This window comes from Carcharhinus amblyrhynchos, chromosome 24 (assembly GCF_965287045.1).
Source record: "Carcharhinus amblyrhynchos chromosome 24, sCarAmb.v2.hapA, whole genome shotgun sequence".
Lineage (NCBI taxonomy): Eukaryota > Metazoa > Chordata > Chondrichthyes > Carcharhiniformes > Carcharhinidae > Carcharhinus > Carcharhinus amblyrhynchos.
The window spans coordinates 19,119,461-19,132,235 of record NC_137347.1 but is presented as its reverse complement, the minus strand read 5'-3'; positions in this window follow the sequence as shown (position 1 = coordinate 19,132,235).

Sequence of the window (12,775 nt, the reverse complement as noted above, 5' to 3'; positions counted from 1 at the left end):
GGTGGAAGGCCTGGCATATTGTTTATTGCATTGAAACACAATTTCTGGGTTCCACTGTTTGCAGAAAACTTCAAAGTTCTGTAAAACTGGCCTCCTAAGTTCATGTAAAGATGTGGCAGAAAACATGAGGACTTTAAAAAACACTCATTTAAGATTATTGTACACATTGGAATTCACTTGAATGAATATTCACCTGTCACTGAATTACATTTTTACTCTTTTCTTGCACAATTTGGCAAATATAATATTCAAACAATATAAGCTGAAAATTCATACTTTTGATTTAATAAACATAGTTTAGTAGCTTTGAGCTTATTCTTCCTACTTTCCTGTATACTTATTTGCCTTCTTTTGGTTGGTTGGAAATCACCGATCTCTTGTGGCTTGATGTATTAGCAGGCATCTACATGGGCTGCTTTTGAGCCAGAAATGGTGAGATTTCTGAAATGGATTTCTGTGAAAGCTCAGATTGTCATATTGACCTCTGGAAAAGTTCATACCAAAACAAGTATCACGTGGTTCTCTTAGACTTTTTTAAATAAATGTTCAGCAAAGCTAAATGTATTCCAAGCAGAAACAATATCAATGTTCCACCATTTGCATAATTTCACGGTTTACAAATCTGACATGCAAATTATTCTGTCAATTTGATATTTGTCCTTTAAGACCTTTATATAGAGCTTTTTCTTAATTATGAGACACTGCGCCATGAAAATCATATTGCCGTTTTGAATCTTCTTTTGTGTTATACCATGAAATAGCACATCATATAAAATGAGTTCAGTAGAACGAGTCAGGGATGAATAATTAAAAAGCTCCGTGTTTCTCTTGTATTTCTGTGGAAGTTGAGAGAATTCCCTCTATTATAAACCTTCTATGAATATTAGCACAACGAGGTTATTATTAGGGAATAAAGTATGAAATGTGCATCACAAATAAAATTTATCATTGTAATCAGTGTGCTGGTATTACTTATCACCTTCAGATTTATTCAGAGTTACTGGTGATCTACAATAAAATGCATGAAGGAGGAATACATATATGAATTTGTGAGTTCTAACCCATATTTCAAAAATTAGTCTAAGATAATATCATGCACAACAATGCACATATTTGTGTCAGTAATTTTTCCAGTTTTACTACTTCATAAACATTATTGAAAGGAAATGTATACATTTACAACTGGGTTCTAGTCCTTGGAGTAGACTATGGCCAAGGAGGACTGAAAGCAAAGAAAAAATCCTTGGACCTTGTTCCTACTTGAGACATTGGGGGAAGTTGAATAACTTCATCGGATAGGTGTTATAATATTGGTATCATTGTGCAGAAGCAGACAATTACAGGACCAGCTGAGGTAAGAAAAATGTTAACTTTATTGAGAAACATCTTACATATATGGCTTTGGCCTGCCCTGAGGCCTAGAAAAGAGAGAAAGGTCATACGACATTGCGCCACATCCTTGGATGATGGGTGTATATTGTGGGGGCGATTCTCCCACCTCGCCATACTAATTTTCTAGCACAGCAGGGTGGGAGAATCTTGCGGCTGAATATGTGTGGAATTCACACATGAGTTCCCACCGCAAACACATCTCCCAGCACCAGATTTCTGGCGCCATCAGATCTGCATTGGATATCGGTGGGAAAACCATATAAGTAATTTTCATCTGTTTTTAATATAACTTAAATGTGATTAGTGGACCTAGGGCTCAATTCTCCTGGCCCGCTAGCCTTTCCTTCCCCACCAGAGTGTTTCACTGCGAGATTTACAGTAGGTCCCCACTTTCTGGGAACTATCAGGATGATCCTGTTGAAGTGAAGGAGGGGCAATTGGGGCCCCCCCAGAACATTGGGGGGAGGGGGTGGTTCCCTCTGGGCATGGGAACCCCAGAAGTGCCAGCCTATGTGCCCTGGCACTGCCCAAAGGGCATGGGGCAGTGTCAAGAGGGCAGGGCCTGGTGGGGCCAGGCTTAGGGGGCAAACAGTGAGGGTGGAGGATCCCGCTGCCACTCCGCATTGGGATCTTGTCGGGGCAGGAGGGAGACCAACGATCAGGGCAGGCTGGGGGGAGTAGTGGGGGTGGTTGTCAGCCGGTGGGGGGGGGTGATTTTGGATTTCCCCCGGATGCTCTGGTTTTCTCCCATAGTCTGAAGACATGCTGGTTAGGTGCATTGGCCATGCTAAATTCTTCTTTAGTGTACCCAACAGGTGAGTAGGAGAATTTCACAGTAACTTCATTGCAGTGTTAATATAAGCCTATTTGTCACTAATAAATAAACTGTAAGACAAGCCTTTGTGTAATTGGAAAAGCTTTTGTGTAATTGGAAAAAAAGGGACAGGTAATAGATAAAGAAGTGGGAATGTGTTCATACCTGTAATGTTCAAACTATGTCAGGGATTATGGGTTTTAACAAAAAGAAAATATGTGGTTTGCACATATGGATTCAAACAAACAACAACAGATTTATTCTAGGACCTCTTGCCTACAAATTGAAAATAAATTGGAAGTCTCTGCAATACCCTAATGACATCACCATCAAATGGACTTATCAAGGCCTTTGACAAGGTACTGTATGATGGGTTGTTGCATGAGGTTAAATCTCATTGGATCCAGGTGAGATAGCCAATTGGATACAAAATTAGCTTGATGACAGAAGACAGAGGATGGTTGTAGAGGGTTGTTTTCAAACTGGAGGCCTGTGGCCAGCATTGTGCCTCAGGGATCAGTGCTGGGTCCACTGGTATTTGTTATTTATACTAATGGTTTGGAGAGAATGTATGGGTCTTGGCTAGTAAGTTTGCAGATGAGACTAAGATTGGTGGCATAGTGGACAGCAAAGAAGGTTATCTAGGATTGCAAAGGGATCTTGATCAATTGGACCGGTGGGGCAATGAATGGCAGATGGAGTTTAATTTAGATAAATGTGAGGTGGTGCATTTTGGCAGATGGAATCAGGCAGGATTTACTCAGTCAATGGTAGGACTGGAAGATTTAGATGGGAAAATTATGAGGAGGCTTAAGTGGAGCATTAACACTGGAGTGTCGATTGGTTAAGCCAAATTGCCAGTTCCGTGCTTTAAACCCTATGTAATCCTTTGTAGAAGTACTGGTGTATATCATTCATACTGTTCTTTCTTGAGTTGAATCAATCTTTAATTCTGAAGGTACTAGAGTGGATAAAAACACAAAGTATAATACATTATCTCACATCTCAGGAAATAGGAGCAGAAGTAAGCTGTTCAATTCCTGGAACCTGCTCTGCCATTCAATAAGATAATGACTGATCTGTTTGTGTTTTGAATTCCACATTCCCATCTACCCCCAAGAACTTTTGATTCCCTTGCCTAACAAGAATATATTTACCACCACCTTAAAAATATTCGATGATCCCCATCTTTACACCTTTTGAAGCAGAGAGTTCCAAGGTCTCACAATCCTCTGAGAATAAACATTTCTCCTCATTTCTGTCCTAAAAGGATGGCCCCTATGTTAAATCAGTGTCCCTGATTCTGGACTCACCACAAGAAAAAACATCTTTGCCACACCCATCTTGTCAAGATTGTTTAGGATCTTATGTGCTTCAATCAAGTCACCTTTCAATCTTCTAAACATCAATGAAAATAAAATCAATCTGCCCAACATTTCCTCATTAGACAAGCTGCTCATTCCAAGTATCAATCTAGTAAAGCTCCTCTGAATTACCTCTAATGCATTTATATCAGATGATGTCGTGACATCTAAGGAATGAACAGCCATGGGGCTTGATGCTCCTTCCCAACTAGAGCCAATGCTGGTGACCAGAGGACAACCATCATGGTCATTATGGCCACACTACTTCAATGTCTCCAATGCTGATGCCAGCAAGGGTGGGGGAGGATGGTGGATGAGGGGGGGATCAAAATGCAGTACCTGCAGATATAAGTTTAAGGGATCTTAAGCAATTCACGGGCATGTCATGGGTGACATTATTTATGTGCATCACTTGGAGTTTCCCATTAAGTTTGGAATATTTGTATGCTCTTCTTATGTTAATGAGAAGTCACATAAACGTTTTCTTTAATTCAGTGGGCTGAGTTAGCTGCATGCATTGTACACTGGCAAGATGTTCAGATGTTGCACAAGCTCGTAGCTGGAGGAATTTGAGTTTGATTTGATTTATTATTATCACATGTATTGGGGGGATACAGTGAAAAGTATTGTTTCTTACGTGCAATACAGAAAGCATACCATTCATAGAGAAGGAGACAGCGCAGAATGTAGTGTGACAGTCATTGCTAGGGTGTAGAGAAAGATCAACTTAATATGAGGTAGGTCCATTCAGAAGTCAGATGGCAGCAGGGAAGAAGCTGATCTTGACTCGGTTGGTACATATCCTCAGACTTTTGTATGTTTTTTTCCGACAGAAGAAGGTGGAAGAGAGGTGTCTGGGTGTGTGTGTGGGCCCTGATTATGTTGGCTGCTTTTCCGAGGCAGCGGGAAGCGTAGGTAGTGTCAATGGGTGGGAGGCTGGTTGCATGATAGATTGGGCTTCATTGCGTTTCTTGTGGTCTTGGTACAAAGCCGTACCAAGCTGTGACACAACCAGAAAGGATGCTTTCCATGGTGCATCTGTAAATGTCGGTGAAAGTTATCGCAGACACGCCAAATTTCTTCAGCCTCTTGAAAAAGTGGAGGCATTGGTGGACTTTCTCAACTATAGTGTTGGCATGGAAGGACCAGGACAGATTGTTGGTGATCTGGATATCTAGAAACATGAAGCTCTCAATCGCTTCCATTTCATCCCCATTGATGTAGACGGGGCATTTCCTCCACTACTTGAAGTTACTGACTATCTCTTTTGTTTTACTGACATTGAGAGGAGAAATTATTGGGCTCACACCAATTCATCAGATTCTCAATTTCTTTCCTGTAATTTGTCACATCATTGTTTGTGATGTGACCCACTATGGTGGTGTCATCAGCAAACTTGAAAATTGAGTTGGAGGGGAATTTGGCCATGCAGTCATAGATGTATAAGGAGTATAGCAAGGGGCTGAGGACACAACCTTGTGGGCACTGGTGTTGAGGATAATTGTGGAGGAGCTGTTATTGCCTATCCTTACTGGTTGCAATCTGTGGGTTAGGAAGTCTAGGATTCAGTTACAGAGGGAGGAGCCAAGCACTAGGCCATGGAGTTTGCAGATGAATTTTGTAGGAATAATGGTGTTGAAGATTGAGCTGTAATCAATAAATAGGAGTCTGATATAAGTGTCTTTGTTATCCAGGTGTTCCAGGGCTGAGTATAGGGCCAGGGAAATGGCATCTGCTGTGGACTTGTTGCGGTGACAAGTGAACTATAGTGGATCCAGGCAATTTGGGAGGCTGAAATTGATCTGTGCCATGAATAACCTTTTGAAGCACTTCATGATGATGGATGTCAGAGCCAATGGCTGATAGTCATTAAAGAACGTTTCCTTGTTTTTCTTTGGTACAGGGATGATGGTTGTCTTCTTGAAGCAGGTAGAGACCTCAGATCAGTGAAAGAAGAGGTTAAAGCTGTTTGTGAACACCCCCACCAGCTTGTCCACGCAGCATCTGAGTGCTCATACATGTGCCTCACCTGGTTCAGCCATCATCTGTGGATTGATTTTCGAGAAGGCTGATCTGACACCTACAATGTTGACCCCAGCTCCAATTCAGCCAAGGCTTCCAGGATGGATGGCTTGCTCTCACTGATATTTTGCTCAGAACAGGTATAGAATAAATTGAACTCATTGGGGAAGAGAGTATTGGTGCCAGTGATTCTATAAGCTTTCATCTTGTAGCCTTTATATCTTGCAAATAGTGCCATTGTCGGGGGGAGTCCGACTATATGGCTAGCTTAGGATTTTAGGTTGGTCTAGTATGGTCTCTTGGCATCTTTGATCGCTCTCCATAGATCGTATCTGGATTTCTTGTATAGGTCAGGGTTGCCTGACTTGAATGCCTCAGCTCTGGACTTCAGCAGGCAGTGGATATCCCAGTTCATCCATGGTTTCCATACAGATTTGCTTCTTTGGCACATTTCTATTGGCACTTACTAACGAAGCCTGTTACTGTAGTGGTGTACTCAGTCAAGTTGGTTGCTGAGTTCTTAAATATTGACCAGTCCATTGACTAGAAGCAGTCCCGTAGGAGGGCATCTGATTCCTCAGATCAACATTGTATGACTTCCTTTAATAGATTCTCCCATTTCAGTTTTTGTTCATAAACTGGCAACAGGAGCACAGCCTTGTGGTCTGATTGTGAGGCTGAAAGTGTGGGTGGGCGATAGAGCAGTAGGCATGTTTGATGTTTGTGTAGCAGTGGTCCAGGATATTTGGACCTCTGGTGGAACAGGAGATGTATTGGTGATATCTTAGTAGGACACACTTGATCTTGATCTGGTTGAAGATGCTGGCAATGATGAACAAGGCCTCAGGATGTTTTGTCTCAAGGCTATTTGTGGTGGTATGTATTTCGTCCAGCACAGCCTTCATGTCCACATGGAGTGGGATGCAATCTGCTGTTAGGATAACAGAGGTAGTAGGGGCAGCATTTCAGCATCAGTATTCTAGGTCCAGGAAGCAGAAACTCATCAATGTTGCTACATCTCCGCACCAAGAGGTGTTGATTAGAAGACAGACACCATCTCCCCTAGCCTTGCCTGAGGCTGCTGTCTGGATTATGAAGCCCCCTGATTGTAGGGCACAGTCCAGTGAAGCAGGAGTGAACCATGTCTCCAGGAAACAGAGCACACAGCATTCTGTCATTTTTCTTTGAAAAGCGAAACTGGCTTTAAGTTTGTCTAGATTATTCTCCAGAGATTGACAGTTGCCAGGAGTTAACAGGGAAGTGTGGGGGGTGGGGGGTAGGGTGGGGCTTGTGTGTTACCGTGTTACAGGATTTTACAGGATTTTAGGGTTGGGCTCTAAAGGAAAGTTTTATTGCAAGTGAGACATTGCCATTGGATTGAGTTGGCCTCGTTGCCTAGATCAATACTTCCCTCATTTCCCTGTCCCTCTAAATGTTTCTATCTTTTGTGTTGAAGTCCTCATTTTGTTCGATCCCAGTCTCATTTTCTGACCCAACATTGGAGTCAGCTCTTTGGTCTTTGGTCTGCCTCATTCTCCTCAGCCTCCACTGGGTCCCCTTTTGTCATAACCAGATTGAGAAGGGTGCAGTATACAACCACAATGAGGGAGACACTCTCTGGTGGATATTGCAATGTTCCCCGGCGTGGTCAAGGCATCAGAAGCAGCCCAATGATCCTCTCCACCACCACTCATGTGGATGCTTGACTCCTGTTGTATCTCTCCTCTGCCTTAGTTCTTGGGTATTGGAGTGTGGGCACTTCTTCAAGGAAGAGCCTTTGTTACCCAAGAGCCATCCATCCAATCATATAGGAGCCCCGACCAGTCTTGATACCTGGGAGAGCTGCAAAATGTATGAATCACGTGAACTCCCTGGATAGGCACAGAGTTGTAGAATTGGTATTTTGTGATCACAGGCAATCTTCACATTCTGCAATGAAACCCCTTCCTGTTGATGAAAGCTGCCGGCTCTCCTGCTGATGCCTTAATGACCACATGCGCATAGTCTAAAGCACCCTGCTTGCTGGGGAACCCAATCATCACTGCGAACCCTCACGCTCTCTCTGCCTGGCTGCCTGCATCTATCTAGTAGTTGGTGAAAATGGTGGTGTGTCCAAAGGTGGCATCAGTCACTAGCTTGACACAACTGTGTGTGGCTGTTTGTGAGACACCACTCAAATCCCCCACAAAGCACTGAAATGAACCAGAGGTGTAGAGGTTGAGGACCACTGTCATGTTCAATGCAACCAGCATGCAGTGAATCCCCACACATATTTCAGGACCTATCATTTTGCAAATGGATGTCATTGTGTCCCTGGAGAGGTGTAGCCTCCTGTAGAACTAGATCTCAGACATTTGCAGGTGGTTGGTGCGCTGCCTGTATATTCCAGCTGCTGCTTGTGGCGTCTTTGATAACTCCTCCCATCTTGGCTTGCCTGTTGGCCCTGCATCAACTAACCTAGTGCCTCCCCTCTTAGAGGTCTCTGCCTGGTACATTGCCTGTGTTTACCTGGCCTCCTCTCCCTCCTGCCCCGTTCTTCCTCTTCAGAAAGGTCCCACTAACAGAGTAGACTATCCCCTTTGGATTAAATGCAAAGGACCAGTGCCCGGCAAATAATGAAACATTGTGCTCCGGTCCCCAAAGAAACCTTCCAGGGAAGTCCTGAAGTGCTGAAAGTCATGCTTCAAATGCCAAACAATAACTAGGAAATGCAAGCAAAACTCTTACACTCACACAGATACGAACAACATCATACACAACTGCTCCAGGCACATTTTATCACATCCTTGAATGACGAAATGTAAAAGGTGTAATGAGCGCCCCCATTTTGTTCATATGATAAGCTAGAAATTGCATGGGCAGTGTAAAACCCGTGTAGATGGGACTTCTAATGGTCTTAATTCGCCCTTTAATTGTTGACAGGTGCATATATGATTTGAGTCCACCAACTTCAAAATCGTGTGAGTGGTGGCCACTGCTGAAACTGCAATAGACCCCAGTGTATCCAGCATGGAGGGGGCTCTGGAGTGCAGTTAAGTTGGCCATGTTCGCTGGGACCACAGCTTGTCCAATTAGGAAGATCTTCACTCCAAACCTACAGAAAGGTCACCAGGTTTAATTGGTGTCAGGAAACAGAGGTAGTTTTAAATAATTTATATTTGTATTTATGAAAGTAAGACATAGTTTTTTAAATAAGTATAATTTTGTGTTTCTGTATTTAAAAGGGTTTCAAAAGATTTATATTAGGAGCAAGAGGGTAGCAAGAGAAAGAGTAGACCACTCAAGGACGATGGAGGGAAGTTATGCATGGAGCCACAGGAAATGGGTGAGGTTCTTAATGAGTACTTTGAATCATATTCATCAAAGAGAAGGATGTGATAGATGTTGAAGTTATGGATAGGTGTGTGAATGCTGTAAAGACTGTCAATATATAAAATGAGGAAGTGTTAGGTATCTTAAATTGCATTAAGGTAGACAAGTCCCCAGGGTCATATAGGATCTATCGCAGGTTACTGCAGGAGTCAAAGGAAGAAATAGCTGGAGCTTTAATCTTCACATCCTCTTTGGCCATAGGCAAGTTTCCAGAGGACAGAGGGTTAGCCAATGCTGTTCCCTTATTTAAAAAAGGAAGCAGGGAAATTCCCAGAAATTATAGGCCAGTGAGTCTGGTAGGATATATGCACATTTGGAAAAAAATGGGCTAGTTCATTACTGGCAGCATGGTTTTGAATGGAGCAGGTCATGTCTCACCAACTTGATTGAGTTTTCTGAAGAGGTAGCAAAGATAACTGATTCATTCGTGGGACATGGGCATCACTGGCTGGCCAGCATTTATTGCCCATCCCTAGTTGCCCTTGAGAAGGTTGAGGTGAGCTGCCTTCTTGAATCGCTGTAGTCCATGTTCTGTGGGTTGACCCACAATGCCATTAGAGAGGGAATTCCAGGAGTTTGACCCAGTGACTGCAAAGGGTACATTTCCAAGTCAGGATGGTGAGTGGCTTTGAGGGGGACTTGCAGGTGGTGGTGTTCCCATTTATTTGCTGCCCTTGTCCTTCTAGGTGGAAGTGGTCGTGGTTTTGGAAGGTGCTGTGTAAGGATCTTTGATGAATTGCTACAATGCATCTTATAGATAGTATACACTGCTGCTACTGAGCATCAGTGATAGAGGGATTGAATGTTTGCAGATGTGGTGCCAATCAAGCAGTTGCTTTGTTCTGGATGGTGTCAAGCTTCTTGAGTGTTGTTGGAGCTCCACCCATCCAGGCAAGTGGGGAATATTCCATCACACACCTGACTGGTGCTTTGTAGGAGGTGGATAGGCTCTGGGGAATCAGGGGGTGTGTTACTTGCTGCAGTATTCCTAGTCCCTGACCTGCTCTTGATGAGGGAAGGGCTGTGGATGTTGTTTATATGGGCTTTAGTAAGGCATTTGACAAGGCTCCCCCATGGGAGACTGGTCACATGGGACTTGGGATGGACTGACTAGGTGGATACAGAACTGGCTTGGTCATAGAAGACTGAGAGTAGTGGTGGAAGGTTATTTTTCAGAAAGTTGTGTTCTGCAGTGATCAGTGCTGGGACATCTGTTGGTTATAGTATATATAATTGATCTGGAGGAAAATGTGGGTATTCTGATCAGCAAGTTTACAGGTGACTCAAAGATTGGTGGAGTTGCTGATCGTGCAGGGGATTGTCAGAGGATACAACAGGATATAAATCTTGGGCCCAGATATGTCAGATGAAGTTTAATCTGAACAAATACGACGTGATACATTTTGGAGGATCAAATTTAGGTGTAAATTATACTGTAAATAGCAGAACTCTTAGGAATATTAGCGTACAGAGGGATGGCTATGCAGGTTCACAGTTCCCTAAAAGTGGCAACACAGGTTACCAAGATGATTACGAAGGCATGTGGTATGCTTGCCTTCAGTGGCTGGGACATTGAGTACAAGAGTTGGGAAATCATATTGCGGCTATTTGAAACTTTGATTAGGCTGCATTTGGAGTAATGTGTGCAGTTCTGGTCACCACGCTACCAGAAGGATGTGGAAGCTTCGGAGAGAGCGCAAAGAAGGTTCACCAGGATGTTGCCTGGTCTCGAAGGAGGTGACTATGAGGAGAGCTTGAATAAACTAGGGTTATTTTCATTGGAAAGATGGAGGCTGAGGGGAGCATGGATAGAGGTTTACAAAATTATGAGAGGTGTTGATATTCAGAGGCTTTTTCTCAGGTTGGAAGTGTCAATTACAAAGGGGCACAAGTTCAAGGTGAGAGGGGGAAAGCTCAAGGGAGATGTGCGGGGGAAGTTTTTCATGCAGCGAGTGGTGAGTGCCTGGAACATGCTGTCAGAGGAGATGGTGGAAGCAAGCCTGAATCCATCACATTGCTTGCTCCAAACACCAAGTTCAAAGTGAATATTATTCATGGTTCCACAAGAATGAGAATCAAGATCCAAACTGACAAGATAAGACATTGCACCTCATCTTGGGCTTGATCAGATGATGCTTGATCTTAGCCAAAAGGCTGAGAACCTTGCAACATATCACTATTTGTCATCCACTGTTATGCAAAGGCAGCCATTGTCTCTAATCAGAGCGAGCAAACCACATTTCATTCTCTTTTGCCAGCAGGTGGAGTGAGAATGTGATTTCCATTGCAGTGCATTCCTAGTGTTCATGCACAATATTGCGAATGCTGCATGTCGACAATACCATACAGCGGAACCAAAGGATATTTCACTCTCTCAAAGTTCAGCTGGTGTGTGATCTTATGCAGTCAATGGCCAGTATCCAGGCAGCAACTGTGATGTGGCAGTTCACTGTGCCAGCTGTTTTGAGCTATCATGACAAGGAATGACAAAGGCTATCCACTGATGACATGACAGATGTCTCAAAAGCAGGAAAGAGGACCACACACACAGACAGACAGACACAGACACATGCAGACACACATACAGACACACACACATAGATAGACACACATAGACACACACAGACACCTACATATACACACATACACAGACACACAGCTAGATACACACACACACACACACACACACACACACACACACACACACACACACACACACACACACACACAACATCTGCAATGTGTATACAATGAGAGCAGTGCTGTCACATGAAATATGATAGAGCAGCCAATTGGTATGCTGAAACAACACTTTCACTGCTTGGACTACAGTGGAGAAACCTTGCAGTATTTAGGGGAATGGGTATCATGATTCATGGTGGTCTGCTGCATGCTGCACAATGAGGGGGTGGGGGAATTCTTGGCACCATTTGTGCTATGAGGAGCTGAGGAAGGGGAAAGGTGAAGGCAACACTGACAGCCCCTTTCTGCTTGAGGTGTTCATAAGGAACTCATCCGAATGCAATATCAGTAACTGCAAAACAAATTCCCATCATCAAAACTCATCTTACCTTTCTTCTGTCATTTACATCCCAACGTCTACTTAGCCACAACACAAAAATCCACCACAATTTTTGTTTGTTCTTGGGATGTGCATGTTTCTGGCAAGGCCAGAATTTGTTGCCTGTCCCCAGTTGTCCTCAAAAGATGGTGGTAAACTATCTTCTTAAACCACTACAGCCCGTATGGTGAAGGTACTCCTAAATATTGTTAGGTAGGGAGTTTCAGGATGTTGACCCAGTGGCAGTGAAGAAACAGGATATTGTGTGACTTAGAGGGAAGTTGTATTCTATATATTCCCTTATACTTTGCTGTAATAGAGATTGAGTTTAGATGGTATTGCTGAAGACTCTGATAACTTGTTGCAGTGCATCTTCTAGATGATACACGCTGCAGTAATGGTGCATCAGAAATGGAGAAAATGAATGTTTAGGGTGGTTGATATCAAGATATTAAGAGGTGAGAATCAAAAGGGCTTCTTTATCCTGGAGTGTGTTGACGAATTGAGCTTTGTAGGAGCTGCGCTCAACTAGGCAAGTGGAGCATATTCCATCACACTCCTGACTTGTGCCTTATAGATGGTGGGAAAGCTTTAGGTAATCAGTCAATGAGTTACTTGCCACAGAATCATCAGTCTCAGACCTGCTGTTGTACACATTTATGTGGCTGGTCCAGTTAAGTTTCTGTTCAATGATTAGCTGCCCACACTGCTTCCCACCCTCAATTGATGAAGCTGCTGAGGATAATCATT